Here is a 16,237-nt window from a genome sequence, read left to right as displayed (position 1 = left end):
ACTGAAAGCATCTTTCACTACCCGAGGGCAAGATGCCACACACATCTTTGCCAGCCTTATCCCAACCAAAGACATTAAACTAAGAGAAAGCCCAGGGCATTTTCTGTCTCACTCTAACTGGGGCAACAGCTCCACCACAGCGCGTACCTTGACTGTCCTAATGGTCCACAGCATGGTTCCTGAAGTTGGTTGTCTCCAAAATTTGAGACATCCATCCAGAATGACCATATTTTTTGTGTTTTTTTTTTTGATTGCCCATAGGCCATGTCCTACCTGCTCTGTGAGCTCTGATTTAGAGTCTTGGTTTGCCAGTGGATCGGGGCTGCTACAGATGCTGGCTATCACACCTTCCCTGAGCTAACTGAGGGCACCTCTGCTGTGATGGCAGCATGACTGAGGCCATCTCCTGTCAGAGCTGTGGGAGAATCATGTGTCAACTTGGTTTTACACATACTCCCTACAGAGATTGTAAAGCAGCTTGTGTGTCCACAGTGATGGAAATGGTTCACCAGAGTCAAATGAAGACTGCCAGGGAGCTTCAGGGGCCAGCTGTTCCCAAAGGGACAGGGAGCTGAGAGACAAGCATGATAACACAGCCATCAAGGCAGGTCACCCCTCTGCCCCATTCCATCATACCTGAGCAAGGCAGGCAGGGACTGTAGCCAGGATCAGCCATCAGTTCAAATCACCAGACAAGTTGCTGGGATGAGGGAGATCCTAGTTCAAGACAGGAAGACAAGCCCCCAGCCAGGTACCAATGTAGATGCAATGTGGCTCAAGCTAGGAAATAGAGCCTCAGCCTAAAAGTGCCAAGTGAAGGAGGGGGAACTGCTGCTGAGGCTCCATCTCTATCTTTCCTACCAAAAGCCTGTACCAGTGAGCTGATCTCCTAGAAGATGGAGAGGATCTCCTACATGTCCTTACAGGGTTGCAAGAAGCCATTCTACCACTTGAAACCTTGTCTGTGTCTCACCCGTGTTAGCTAATGCATGATTTGTCCTCTGTCCCACCCAATTGGGGCTTCCCAGATATGGTACACAATTTCCTTTCCTGGAATTCAGCCTGGAGTTATGTAAGCCCTACCTCAGCAGGATTTGGTCTATTAAAGTACAAATTGAAGCTATTAGGTTGCTAAGAAATTATTTAGAAAAAAATATTCCTTTAATTCTCAATTTCTCCAGAAACAGCTCCTTCTCAAGCATCTCTCATTCATCTCTCCATTATTTGGCTTACAAGACCCCAGGCTGCAGTTTGCTGCAGAACCAAGATCACCAAGTCTGAAACCCTCTGAAATGTTGCAGCTACCTCTGGTATCAGCATTGGTGTGAGGAGGTGCATGCCATAGCTCTGCCTAAAGAACTGCCCAGGGCTCATGCAGAGTGTAGAGATGCACAGGATCTGCTTCTTGACTTGAGTCCATGTTCTCAATGCTCTTTGTGCACCACCCTTCCTTTTCCTTCAGACCTAGGGCTGCATCCCTGTCTAAGGACAGCTACAGAGGTGTGGGTTATTCAACTATGACAACATGTTCTAGCTCAAGTGGTACTACCACAGAGCCCAACTTGACAAGCCCATCAGAGCTCATCAGCCAGAGGTCTGCTATAGAGCATCTGTCACCTTTACCATTTTGTGCCTCCTTGACTGGAGATTTGAAGCAAACACTGTAGTTCATAAGATGAAGTCAATGCTCTGAGCACTGCCAGGCTGTAGAGGTATAGAAACAGGCTGTGGCTGATACGTATTGAAGTTTCTTGGTGCTTCCATTGCTTTGCTCCAAACACTTCATCACCTGCCCATTGGAGTGTCTTGCTGGCTTTGCAGTGGAATGTCACCCAGTGGTACCCTGCATGTCCTCACTTCCATTTCTCCCAGCAGTGGTAGAAGGCCCTCTGTTCTCCTGATCATACCTCCAAAGCTCTGAGGACAGCTTTGTTCCCCCCTGCCAAGTTACTTGTGAGCTTCTGGTTGCTGAGCTGCAAAGCCCAGTGCTTGACTGTCTGCTTTTCAGTATGCCTTTTCTTGTTTCTCTCTTTGCCTCGCTGGAAGCTGTTGTGATTAGGCAACTGAACTTATATTTCAATACTTATAAATCAGCACCTCTGTGACTAATTTCTGGCAATATTTTCAACCTGCCTTGACCAGAAAAAAAAAGTTGCTTTTGAACTTTCCTCAGCTAAACAGCTCAGATGATCTCCTGCAGAAAGGAGCCTCAGCAACCTCAGATCCTCTCACATTTTCCTGGTTCAGCTCATCCTTTACCTTCTTCCATTATTCTGCTGCATTATCCTTGATGCTAAACTTCCCCACTTCTCCTTTTTCTTCTTGAAAAACTATCCTTCATCCAAGGCACACATAATGGGCTGACTCAGTTCTTCATCCAGTCTCGACTTCCTCACAGTCTCATTCTGTGTCTGTGGACATCTTGAATCCCACTAGAAGCAATGTTTATCATCAGGCCCTTAGTCTGCAAAGAAGTGTCACTTCTCCTCCATTTCTATCACCTAAGTGTTGTGAGTAATTTCTTTCAGCACCTGCTTCAAATCTACCTCACTCTTTCTCTAGACAAACTTCCAACCTGGTTCATTCTATGATTCTATGATTTAAGTCACAGTCTTGATCTCACTGTGCTCTTCCATCTCCTTCACAATGGCTTTTGGGTCCTTTCAGTATATTGTGACTGGTCTTGGTCTCCTCTGCATGTCCTCTGAATGGAAGTGACCATGCAGCTCCTTCCTATCTCTTTTCAAGCCCTGTGTGGGAGAAATGACTTTGAATATAAGCCTCTCCCAGTACATTTTTATTTTGGTTCTATTCTCTAACTTTGGGGAGCATTGGTGATCTACTAAAGTTGCAGGCTCCAGGCATTTCCACATTATCCTTCCACCATATGTTGCACTGTAGATGGATACAGGACATGATAATGCTAATATGACAAGAACAAATACTTGCTGTATTAATAAAAACTGCTGAGACACGAGGAGTGACTAGAGCTACTTACCCACAGACACTGTAGATTCTCTGTCACATTTGAAGTCTTCAAATCAAGGCTGAAAATTTGTTCTAAGAAATGAAACTATTGGCCTGAAGCAGAAATTACTTGGTGCGTGTTGAAGGTCAAGTTGTAATGCTCCCTTCAGGTCTTAAAGTCTTGGACTCCATGGAGCTTACATTGTGTGTTAGACATGGTCAGTCCCAAAAACAAACAGACCCAAAAAGCTTTCAGATTTAAGAAGCTTCTGATATCTGCTCTAGCATCCTGTTGAAAACATCTTTTTCTTTACATGTCATTGTATTGATTTGTAAATAATCACTGGAGATACAAAACACAGGATGACAAGGAGATTATGGCACCTGCCATGCCCATTGCTAAATGCTCTCAGCTGGCAGCTGCTGGCTGAGTTACTGCAGCCCTGAGCAGACCTCTCTGTTTCTGCCCGCCCTGAATTATCCTAGTGGCTTTGAGATACTAAAAGTAACTCATACCAAGCTAGACTCATAATTCAGACAGAATTTTAACTGTTCTGGAGCAAGCAAGATTATTTTTGTTTGACCAGTTTCAAGTGCTTCTGGATGTATTAATTAGAAATTAACGAAGCAGCCAGACGTGGGCTTGTATCAGGATACAAGCAAGTGGAGTAAAACCTATTCAGCAGAGGTCATTCTAAAGACAGCTAAAATGTGGCATAGGAAAGTAGGGATGCTTGACCTGGACAACCAAAACAAACCTGCCATGGATGTGTATATTCATTTGCTCCACCATGAGTGTTGGACATCTCATTAGCCACTTAATTCTAATACTAAATTTTGGGGCAGGATATCCTGCTCAGTTCTAAACAATGTCTTGTCGTTTCAGTACCACAGGTAAAATACACACTGTGCTGAATGATTCTCTCTGATGCATTGTCCTTTAACTGTGTTGAGTGTTCCCTGATCTCAGTTTGTGAGGAAGAGGAAATTTGAGAAATAATTTGATGTCTCTTCCCTCTTCAGGTGACAAAATAGCCTGCCTTGTTTGAAGAGAAGCATGTGTGTGGGTTTGGGGGGAAAATCCAGAGAGATCAAGTTTTGTTCCAGTGCATGGAGCCTTTAATGGAAAATAAACACATAGGAAAATATTACTAGACCCAGTTTCTTTCCATAGATGTATCCATACTGGAGACAGTATATGAGATAAAGGTAAATATCTAAAGCAACTTTCCAGCCAGCCCATGGTCTATGTCATAGCTTGCTCTATCCATTCTGGACACTGAGATTCAGGACAGATCTGGACTAATTGGTGAGGGACCAGATAAAAATAATGAGATGCCCAGAAAGCTTAGATTTCTTTGGTCTGGAGAGATGACTGAAGTGAGATACCATCAAGTCTTCAAATACATTTACCAAAAATTCTGTCTATCTACTACTGAGGGTACTAGATACCATGGACAACTGCAGGAAATGTCTTAGTCTGTAGCAAGACAATAGGAGAAACTCTCTAACAGTAAGATGAGTGTTAGGTGAGTGTTAGGAGTGAACACCCATCCTCTGCAGGACAGGCATTAGGAAAGGATGCCTATCTTGGAGAAATTTCATGGAGTAGACAAGGTTATATTGCATAAACATCTCAAATTATTAGTTTTGTAGAGTGGATCTTGCTTACAGCTGGATCTTCCAAGGCTCTTGTGGGCTGTAAGGTCTGTGCTTTTATGAATAAAAACTCACTTTTCCACTGCCATTCAGAAGAAAGAAGGGTAAAGTTTAATGAGAACAATTAGGATTTTTTTCCAGAGGAAGCAGTATTGTTTTTTCAGACTCTAAGCATTAGCTAGATAAAAATTATCTTGAGTATAAAATTGCATCAATAAACTTAAAATTACAAAGAGAACATGAAAGGATGCTGGGGAATCTGAGCCTGAAGCTCTAGAACTGTACATTATGTCACATACTGCTAGTGGGGACAGTTCAAATTTCACTGTGTTATTTTCTCACTTCAGAAGCAAATTGGTGTTTCATACTGGAAGAAGAGGTCTGAGCAGCTAAAAGATACAAGGTATTGATTATGAGGGAACTCAACATCTTCTCAGCTTTGGCAAGTATGTTTGGCCACAAAGGTCACCTTGCCCGGGAGTATTCTGTGGGCTGGATTTAACTTGTAGCTATAGCACCGGGGAGAAGTACTCTGGTGGGATTTTTCCTCTCTAGTGCACCCACAAAGAGGTTGATGTTTCCAAAGCTGGGGCACACAGACAATCTCAAAATGATCTAACAAGTTGATTGGATCAGCTGTAACCTGACTCCCAGCACTCAGTGCCTGTGGAGAGCAGATGTGACGAGACACATTATTGCACCCACCAGAAGCTGCGCCACTCTTGCCCACACCCATACACTTGCTATGGCATTCTGCCTCCTCCTGCAGGTCCAGAGCACAGGTCATGCCTGTGCAGGCTGTGAAGTCATGACCAGGGACAAGTGGCCAGGACATTGGGTTGCTCAGGTCAGGGGCTTGGGAAGGCAGCATGCCCCAGCAGTGGGGATGCAGCATCCCTGCATTACCCCAGTGCTTCTGAGCTGCTCAGGCAGGAGGAAAAGAGAGAAAACTCACACCTCCCAGACTTCTGCTCTGGCCTTCTGTGCTCAGCATAACCACTATGGGTGCAGCTATTCCTTCCAGCATGCAGCAGGTCCCAGAGGTGATTTTTCCCAATGAGGCTAGGTGATCTCATTGGAGACCCTCCTCTACAACAGGGTGCTCCCAAACACAGACATGGCCCAGGTCCCAAATTAAGCACCCTGCTATGCCCAGAATGAGCTCAGGGTGACAGCTGTCATGATGTGTTACAAGCCCTAGGATACAGTGGAATCCAGCACCCCATCTGAAGACTGTTGGTTGAATAGGCAGGGTACATGGCATCAGCTGGGGCAGGGATGCTAGGGCCAGAGGCAATTATTTGGAAGACATGGGCTGTTATAACCTCAGATGTGCACCCAGTACAGGACCATGTTAGGGCTTGGTTCAAAACCACATCAGGGAAATGGAGTCAGGCTCGGCACACCTTTAGAGGCATCTTCTTCCCCACAGCTACTCAGCACCACCACATGCTGCTTTCCCCTCTGTCCAAAGAGGCTGCGTAAGCTCCTGCGTAGCACGAAGAACCAAGACCATCCAGTGGCCTCCTTACTCGAAACCCTTTTAGGAGGGATTTTAATTCGTGTAAATGAGTGTTTTTAATTTGTTATACTGGCCTTTATCTCTATTACCATCTCATTTGCTTTTAAACCTAGTTTTTGCCATCCTGACTGAATTCCATTTGATGCATTAGGAGTAATTCTCTTCCCAAAGGGTTAGACATTTTCTCTCCACATAAAAGTCGCTTATTTTGGATAAAGAGACGATTAGATTTATCTTTAATATTTTAATGGCAGCCAGGATTATTGGGTGGGCAGCCCCGGGTTCGGTTGTTGTTGGGGGATTAGACTCTAATAAACTCTTCAGATTGGGATTTTTTTTTTCCCCCTGTTTTGCACAAAGTACTTGTATTTATTTTTAAAAATTCACTTCTTTTTGAGTCATAAATTCCATTTGCTGTTTCCTATTAGTATTAAATCAAGTTGATTAAATTCGTAGTGACTATTTGCACATATATCTTTTTAATTTTAACATCCACAACATAAAATCTTTAATGGTGCAGTTTGAAATACCTGCAACACACACTGCTGTTCCCGTTTAAACAGATGGAAATGAGGATTCAGAAGAATGAAGGAAGGAGAGAGGAAGGGATGGAGAGATGGGCAGACAGACGGATGTTGAAAACGAGTAAACTGGCTATCCCAATCACATTCCATTTTAAAGATTTGGGTTCTACAAAGAAAGGATTTGGGAAGAGTTCCTTCCCTCAAAGTCACCAGCATCTCCCGTGAACAAGGTTACAGAGTTCACAGCCCTCCCAGGTCTGCAAACCCAGCTCCCCTCGTAGCCAGTGCCAGGAACCAAGTAGCCTCTGCAAGGTGGCATTTGCGCAGAGCAGATGCTTGCGGGGATAGGCGGGTGCAGACCCAAAGAGCGGGAGTCCTTCACCCCTCGGGACTCGGCACCCTGCCTTGGCTGTCACAGATCCTAGTTTAGGCTAATCGGAAACTTGGTAATAGAATAAAATGTCAGCAAAGTAGAAATCAATAAGTGTTAATGCTCCAGGACTTTCACTGCTGGGCTCCCCTCTCGGGTTCGCCCCTCCCGCACCATCCTGTCCCTTTGATTTCAGTCCCTTCTCTAATCCCCACCTCATCAGCTCCGGGAAGGGCTGATCTGCAGCAGAAAATCCCTCATTCGGGGCAAAATCAGCTTAATTTGCAGCAATTTGTAGCAGGTCTTTGCTGGGATTTGAGTCTCAAAATTATCCCGCGGGTGGGGGCCGCAGCCCCTTGCAATATGGGCAGAGATTTCCCCGCTCCTCTGCTTGCAGAGATTTGTCTGGGGAGTAATTACAGGCGGGGCCGCAGCCCGCCCCCTGCCCCTGCCCCTGCCCGCCGCTGCCGCCCCTCCGCCCGCGGGGCCTGGCACCGGGCGAGCGGCCGAACACGCAGCCGCCCGGATTAGCAGCATTAGCAGCCAGCGCCGAGCTACAATTAATCATTTGCTGGTAAATACAAGCGGGAGGCTCCCCCGCTGCTGAGGAGGGGTGGCCACGGAGCGGGAGAGGAGAGGGGAGGGGGCGGCCGGTCGCCCCGGCGTGCAATAGAGCAGTGAGGGAAGGGCAGGGCTGGGGAGGGACGGAGGCACTCGGGGACCTTGTGGCCTCGGGACGGGGGATCAGAGCAGGCAACTTTCCTTCCGCTAATGCCGCTAATTACCGGCGGCAGCTCCGACGTCGTCCGAGAAGGGATCCCAGGCACGGGGACCCCCGGTTTCCCCGGGGCAGGGTGCTGCCAGCAGCATTCACCCTCAGAACTGGGCGCCCGCAGCTTCCCCCTGTGCCCCGGGGCGAGCCCCGGAGGAGCCAGACCAGCTCCAGACTGGTGCGGTACCACTTTGCAAGGGGGCGGATGAAGGTGCCCAGATTCACAATCCCAATAATCCCGGGGGATGAGTGTCCAAACGGGAGCATTACTTGGAGTGCAACTTGTTTTCCAGGAGAGGGAGAAATAAAGCCGTGTGGCGGTGCCCGCTGACACGCCTATGGATTTGCACTTTGGTGAGTCACCTGGTGACCTTGTTGGTAAAAAATTAGCCTGAGGTGAAATCGAAATTACACACATTAAATTAATTAAGAGCCGAGTAATTAGAGGTTCTTAAATATTCAGCGGGGAATAGTCCACTGGCAGAGAAGTTTTGAAGACGGGTTGCCTAGAGTTCACTTCTCAGTCCATACTGGATGATATCTTGGAGGTGACTTGGGCAAAATCAATGCTGGTAATGATTTCTACTTGACGTAAAAATTGCTGGAGTGATAAATAACGATGGGAGTAGGTCAGTTATACCCAGCAATCTAAACTGGACTTTTGGTGTAATCTGCTCAGAGCAACACGATATTTTGATGTATCAGCAAGAATATATTACCTAGCAGGGTAAGAATGGTCTTGACATCACAAGACCATAACAGATTCATTTTGTATCCACTTCTGGCGCCTGCAATTTCACAAATAATACCAAAGAACTGCAAACTATTCAAACAAAAGCTTCAGGAAGAACCCATGAGCTGGAAATCTTGCCCTACAGCGAGAATTAAGAAGCTCAATCTATTCAGCTTGTTAGGGAGAAAATTAGGAGGTGGCTTGGTCGCCCTCTGTTAGTAGCCTGGAAAGACACTTTTGCAGAGTGGAAGGCCCTTACATTTGTTAGATAAAGGAATAACAGGATTTAGCACTGGAAGGTCAAAATAACTGTTTCATAATTAAATTAATTAATAGTAATACTTTTATTTAATTACATAAGGCCTGGATTTTTTGCAGCGAGGATAATTAGTGGAGCAGGCAAGACTTTTTTTTTTTAAGAGCTTCTCATTGGGAAGAAACCTGTTTTGATAGAAATATTTGATGTTTTGGCAGCAAAAGAGATAACTGCTCACAGAAATTCCTGCAGCACTGTATTTTGAAGTGGTTTGGTTTCGAAAATAGTTCTGAAGTGTATTTTCTCATGCTAATTTATGCATTTTCATTTTATATTATTACAACATCATAGCAGGAAAAGTCATTGAAATCTGTTCCCATTTTAATTTTCAAACTGTTCAGTACCTTTGCCACACAGTACTGAATGAATACTAAATTGATGGGAAATTATTTCATTATAACAGAGCGGAGAACCTTTGTTCTGCCAAGAGTGTGACATATTTTGTGCGCCATCAAATTTCTGACAGCCTTAATGATTTGAGACTAGAAAGCTGGAATCACTTTCTCCATTGTCAGTCATGGTGTGTTGCCAGCAGTAGGTGTGTGTATACTGCAGGCAGGACTCGCTGCCAGTCATTCCTGCTGACCTATAAGACCAGCAGAAAAAAAGACCCAAACCTGAAACAAATAAAGTTACAAGCCAGTATTTTAAAATGACAACATTAATTTTCCATGGAAAGAAGATACCTCAAAACGTTGGAATTCCCCCCAGTTTGAGGAAAGCTGATTTATAACCACCTCTAATATTCAAGCGTTAAAACTGTTTACCTGAGGAACAGTCTTTCCACTCAGACCCTCTAAAACATGTGCTCCAGCATATATAAAGCTTACAGCCTTGGCACAGGTTTGACTTGGCAAGTAATGAGTCTATCTACATTGAACATAGATTTTGGATCCAGAATGCACTCTGGATGCAAAGATCCCGATCACATCCACTGCTGAGCTTTGCATTTCCGTAGGAGATGCAACCTGGTGTCCTTGCAGGTGAAGCAGGGTGGGAGGATGATGTGGTATGGGCTCCCCTTCACAGCACCCTCCAGCTGCCAGTAGGCATTCCATCCATGGCAGCAGAGAAGAGCTAATTGAAAGAAATTGCTCCAGCATCTGCAGTGGAAGTGCCAGGTCTTCAGCACCAACAGTGCCTCCCAGCCCCCTCTAATGAATTAATAATCTTTAGGACAGAGAGAGCCATGAAATGTGTAACTGAGGCCAAGGAGCCAACAGAGAGCATGGATACAGAGAGTTAGGATGGAGTGGTGGAGCCCCAAGATCCCTTATCTGGGTAACCCCAGGAGGCTGTGAACAAGTGATAGTTTTAAACCAGGGCTGCATGGAAATTTGCTGTGACCTCATGATACCCTTGCTGCTACAGCAGAGAAGAAGGTTGTGCTCCATCTGCCCAGGCATCTAGCACTGACACCACTTTGATTTGAATCACTGGCATCCTATTAGGCCTCTGTTTGTCCCTTGGTGGCCCAAAGGACAGAGATGGCAAAATGAGCCCAGGGCACCCTTATATTTTCTCAGGTTTTCCATTAGCAGTTGGGATATCCCATGTCTATCCCAACTCCAGGTTGCTTGGGATAGGTCCATGATTTATGAACATTCCCAGATATCTTTCTCATCTTACATCCTTGCATAGTATCTTCTAATGTACATCGTATTCTCCTGGAAAACATGTCCTGTTCAGATGGAAAATAGCCTCTCCTTAGCAGCACATTCCTGCCTTTATCCTTGAAAGTAGCCAAGCAGCACCACTGCAGGAGCACTGTATGATAGTCCACCTTCAAGTCAACACCTATTTCTGCAAACACCACGCTCTGGCTTTCAAGACCTTTTGCAACCCAACTTTAAAGGGCATTTTGACAGACGGGGGAAGCCTCTGCCAGTACTGCTGCTATGGTGTGGAAGAGCATGGGCAAAGCTGGTTCACACCCCCTGCCAGAAGTTTGGTTTGCAAGGCAGAGGTGGAGCTGAAGGAAATGAGCCAGGATGTAGGCATTTTTGTTAGATGGGAATGGGTTAAAGAGACAAGGAAGTATATTGAACTGAATTAGAGTGTTTGGAAGCCCTAGAAGGGAAGTGGTGCTTGCTGCTGAGGCTGAGTGAAGCCAGCGGTGCAAGATGGCCCTGCTGTCTTTCCTGGATGGTATACAGGAGTCTCAGATGGAGATGGCCCTGCACATGGAGTGGCGTGGAGATGTCACTTGGTTTCAGCATGCTAAAAGCTACTGTCTTCTGCCAAAGCTAGGATAAGACTGAACTGCAGTGCTCCTGAAGGGAAGTTGTAGCCAGGTGGGGGTTGGTCTCTTCTCCCAGACAACCAGCAACAGAACAAGAGGACACAGTCTCAAGTTGTGCTGGGGAAAGTATAGGCTGGATGTTAGGAGGAAGTTCTTCCCAGAGAGAGTGATTTGCCATTGGAATGGGCTGCCCAGGGAGGTGGTGGAGTCACTGTCCCTGGAGGTGTTCAAGAAAAGCCTGTCTGAGGCACTTAGTGCCATGGTCAAGTTGACTGGATAGAGCTGGGTGATAGGTTGGACTGGATGATCTTGGATATCTCTTCCAGCCTGTTTGATTCTGTGATTCCTCATACCTCTGCTCATGCCATGACACCACCCTTTGTCTTCAGACTCCAAATAAAATCTGTGCTGAAAAATAAAGTGAAATGTTACTCAGGGCACTGCAATATGTTCTTAGGTTTATTGTAAATTAACATCCTTTCCCCAAAACCTCCATGACAGCCACCAGCAAAAACATTCTTAAAGTGAGGTTCCTCCAGAGGTTAACAGCCATTAGAAATGCAGATAGCAAAACTCTGATGGAAGCAACACCAACACCAACAACAAAAAAAAATAGTGGAATGAAAAAGTAATGTGTGTTAAGGGTTTGATTATGCTTCCAGTTCACACATCCTCTATAGTAAATCTAAACCTGGGAGAATTAATGGTAGAGAAACATTTCAGTAATCTCTTTAACTTTGAATGTCTGCAACAGAAATACCAAGGTGGATGCTGCTTTCATGTGAGCTTCAGAGATGGCTTTATAGAAGAGAACAAACCACTTTTGTTTTCAAAACATAAAGCATTAATATACCTTCAGTAGCTGTGGCTTGTCTTGCATTAACCTAAGGGGCAGATATGCTACCTCTCCTCCTATTACCATATTGAACACTACTCATAGAAGCCAAAGGAACTATCTGTGAGTAAAATGTTACTCAAAAAAAGGCAAGACTATCAAAGTCAAATCACATGTAAATAACACCCTTCAAAGTCTGCTTCCAGCCACAGAGGGCTAACATTAGCAGAATATAAACATGTACTCTGCAAAAGCCCAAGGGTCCCAAGTTTGTGAATTAAGCCCATTAAAAAAATATGCTGAAAATTAAGGAAGGCTTCAAATAATGTATCGAGGGTTTGTTTTTTTTTTAATGGAGTTTTAGAATGGCTGCAGTTGGTGTTGTCAAACCTTTTGCAGCAGTGGCGTTGGAGAAACCTTTTAATAAAAGCTGAAATTTTCCTGTAATCTCTTGGCTCTTGGAGGTCTTTGTGAAAGCCACAGAGTGAGATGCAAGGCAACATCATAAAAGCTGGCAACGATATAGAAATTGCAATTAGTGAATTATTTTGCTTGCAGTGACCTGATCCTCAACAGGATCTTAATCAGCTTCCTTTGGAACTAACAGTCCACCCTGGAGTTACTGACTAAACAGGGAATAAATATGGACCTCGTGTTTCCAGCACTTACACAGACTAGCTCACCAGAAGAAGCCTTCATAAATATTTCTGAAGGGTAGAGCAGGATCTCCACAGGAAAAACAAGATAATTGACCCAGGCTGCATGTTACTGGAATGACAATCCCCACATTTACATTTGTGCCAATGGAAGGGGATGAATGACAGGGTAATCAAAACTTCACACATTTCATGGTGATTAATTAATTCCTTTTTAAAAGACAGAGGTTTCTTGTTGCTGGCATTCTTGAAACTTGATTTCTGAAACATTTGCTTGGTGGTGGTGCAGCTGTAGCATTATCTAAAGTCTAATGTAAAACTCCTTTAATGTCTAGAAATACCTTTCTATTTCAAAGAAATAAAAGGAGCATTAAAAGGCAGAAAAATCACCAAGTGACATCACAGTGTCATCAGTGACTTCAAAAGAATTATTTGCAGCCCATTACATAATGTTGGGGGTTTATTTTTGCTTGGGCTTTAGACCTTTGGTTGTTCTGATTTCAGCTCCTCCTTGGTATAGTCAACAAGGGTTATGCTCTCCAGCTGCACAGAGCCAGGCTGGATACCTCAAAATCCAGCAGTCCCTGTAAAGCTGGCAGTAGAGCCTTGGAAGTCTGCAATAATTAAGAAGGCAGAGAATTGATTCCCATAGAACTAGAAGAAACTCCTCCTTTGAAACTCCTTCTTTGATTAAGCAGTGTAGAAGATAACAAAAGCACCAAGACACAAAGAGTTATTTCTATCAAAAGATTTCTACTGAATTGCAGTTATAGGATGCTCAGATAGCAATCAGTAAAGCATAGAAGTCTAGATTAGATACTTCAAATAGATGATTGTGAATAACATTATATGCAAATACTTCCATAGATAACACTACTGCATCTGAAACTTTTGGAGCCTGAGACATGCTTGGTCCTTCTCCCTTCTCTGTTAACTCAGACATCTCTGCAGGAAAGCCAAGATTTCAGCCACAAATTCCTGTGCAAGTGCTGAGCCTGATCTGACCTCAACAATGTCAATAGCAGGACAGATCTCAGCACAAGTGCATCTTTGGGGGCCTGGGTTTAAATTGATGCTGGAGGAATACAGGGGCTGATTCAGTTGACTTTCCAAACATTGAAGTTGTTCCTGAGAGATGGAGCAGCCACCTATGGACTAATTTTGGAGGGAGGGATATGGGCTGCAGATGATTCATTGCCCACATCTGACAAGCTCTATGTTTAACTAAGGGGTAAATCTGACTTAGGTTGTTAACTGATAGCTTCCAAATCACGTTATGAGATTACCTGAAATAAACAGCCCACTGCAGCTCAGCAAATGATGGTGTTTTCCCTCGTTCTAATTTATTAGAGGAGTAAAAATAAACTAGTAATGGGTTTTAGTTATTCACCTTCATGCCACTGCAAAGCATGGTGAGTGGTGGAGGTTTGTACCAGGGGTTCTAGCTGATACAAGAGGGTTATGGCTGGGGCAGAAGGAGAGAGCTCTGCTAGACAAGGTGAGGGTCTCCTACAGACAGCTCAGGTAGCAGGGTGCTGTGTTTTCCTCTCTAGTTTTTTTTTTGCCTTCAATACCTAGACAAATGATGCACTTTCTCTTTCAGCCTGCCTCTGGTACATTGCGTCTGCATCATAGAGTGTTAAGGATTGGAAGACATCTCTGAAGACCCTAATGCAGGTATTCCTAGGGAAGGCTGCACAGGAATGTGTCCAGGCAGGTTTTGAAAGCCTCCAGAGAAGACTCCACAGCCTCTCTGGGCAGCCTGCCCCAGTGCTCCATCACCCTCAAAGTAAAGGAATTTCTCCTTAAGTTCAAGTATGCTTGGGAGAGAGGAAAATACCACTGAAAAAATAAATCTATGGTCAATTTCCTGGAGGAGTCTAGGCACAGTTCTCCAGGGAGAGACACTGTGGGGGCTCAGGGACTTGCTGCTGGTTCTTCCTGGTGCAAGAGGAGAAGCCAGAGCCCCTGTGCTGCCTATGATTCTATTACATCCAGCAGAAAGCAGAAATTCCTCTGTGTGACTCCAAAAGACACGGAGAGGAAAACCTGACAAGAGTATGGCTTATGGACCCAGGGAAGAGGCAGTGATTCCAGAAACGTTTAACCAAAAAGTGAGAGTATGAAGACACCATCAGTAAGATGGCTTGAAAGACAGGACGTTAATGCAGACGAATGCTCTTGCTAGTCGGACCTGCAAGGACATCCCCAGCAACATGGGTGCACAGCAGCAGCCAGAGGCACTTCCACGCTGCTGACGTAGGTAGGTGTAATCAGGAGGAGAAAGTGGAGAGAAGGCACAGGAGGGATAGAGACCAAGAAACGAAAAAGCAAGAAGGGAGGGAAGAGAGAGAGAGAGGAAAGAAAGGACATAGAGAAAAGGGAAATGGAGAAAGAGAGAAAAGGAGGGGGGAGGGCAGCAAGAAGAGAAATGGGGAGGGCAAGCAAGCGAGACTGTATTTCTATAATTACTGTGGATTGGCTCGGATTAAGGGCAACTAGCTATCTCTTGGTTTTTCCTTTTTATGTAACAACTAATCTCCTTCTAATCGGTTATTATTAAATTATATTCCATTTTTAATTCATTCACAAACCATTGGTGGCACAATTCGGACATCTGGACAGATAATTGCATAGAGATAATTTATGTAAATGAGGAACAGTTGTGTGCAGAGGTGGGGGGAGGGGAGATTTCAGCTCCCGAGGCCGGTGACCTAATGAGGAGTCTTCCAGAAGCTGCCCTTGCTCCCTGGGAGGACTCAGGTGTGAGAGGAGGATGCTGGGGATATTTGGGTATTGTGTGTGTCAGATATTAATACATATAAAAAAGGGCATCAAGGCTGGGCTGCATCACTTGACTCAAGGGACTAACCAGTATGAGCATCATTTCTCCCAAGGCTGAAGATACCAGCCAAATCATCACCTGAAGACACCCCATAGCCTCCTAGGCTTTCTGTTACCCAGAGATTTTCACTGACCTCATTTTACAGTGTGATGCTCCAAAACTTCAGTGCTTGGGGTAGCAGCACAGGAGTTAACCCATCTCTGTTATCCCAGAAAAACTTCAGTGCTTGGGGTAGCAGCACAGGAGTTAACCCATCTCTGTTATCCCAGGCAGAGCTGAGCAGCCCAGGGAAAGGCCCTGGGTGATGATGGTCTCTCACAGGGAGTGAGCCTCCTTAAGGGGTCTGAGTCCCCTGAGTCAGGGCTGAGGGCCAGAGCAGGCTTGGCTCAGTCACAGGCACACCAGACTTCAGAAGAGGCTGAATGTCATTCTCCTGTGATCTGGGGCTGCTATCTTGCAGAACTGAGATCTCTCAACATCTAGCCACCCACCTCCAGTACTGCTGGGTAGATAAACACAATCTAGCAAGCTTAGTACCTTGTGGATGCCTGATCTTAACCCCAGGGGCTATTTCTTACTCCTTGAAAATATCTCTGTGCTCTTTGATAGACATAGTCTAATCCCTTATTGCTTGTCCCTAACACTGAATGTGTGAACTGGGGCAAACTTAAGTAGCCTTCAGAGAGAACTTCTGTGATCAAAAGCAATAGCTGAGCACTACAGAGTAGCAGTTTTGATAGAAGCAATAGGCAGAAAACTTCCCAAAATTTCTGGTTATTGTCATCTATATGGGAAT

This window comes from Pogoniulus pusillus, chromosome 1 (assembly GCF_015220805.1).
Source record: "Pogoniulus pusillus isolate bPogPus1 chromosome 1, bPogPus1.pri, whole genome shotgun sequence".
In the NCBI taxonomy this organism is placed as follows: domain Eukaryota; kingdom Metazoa; phylum Chordata; class Aves; order Piciformes; family Lybiidae; genus Pogoniulus; species Pogoniulus pusillus.
Note: the sequence above shows the minus strand (reverse complement) of the source record.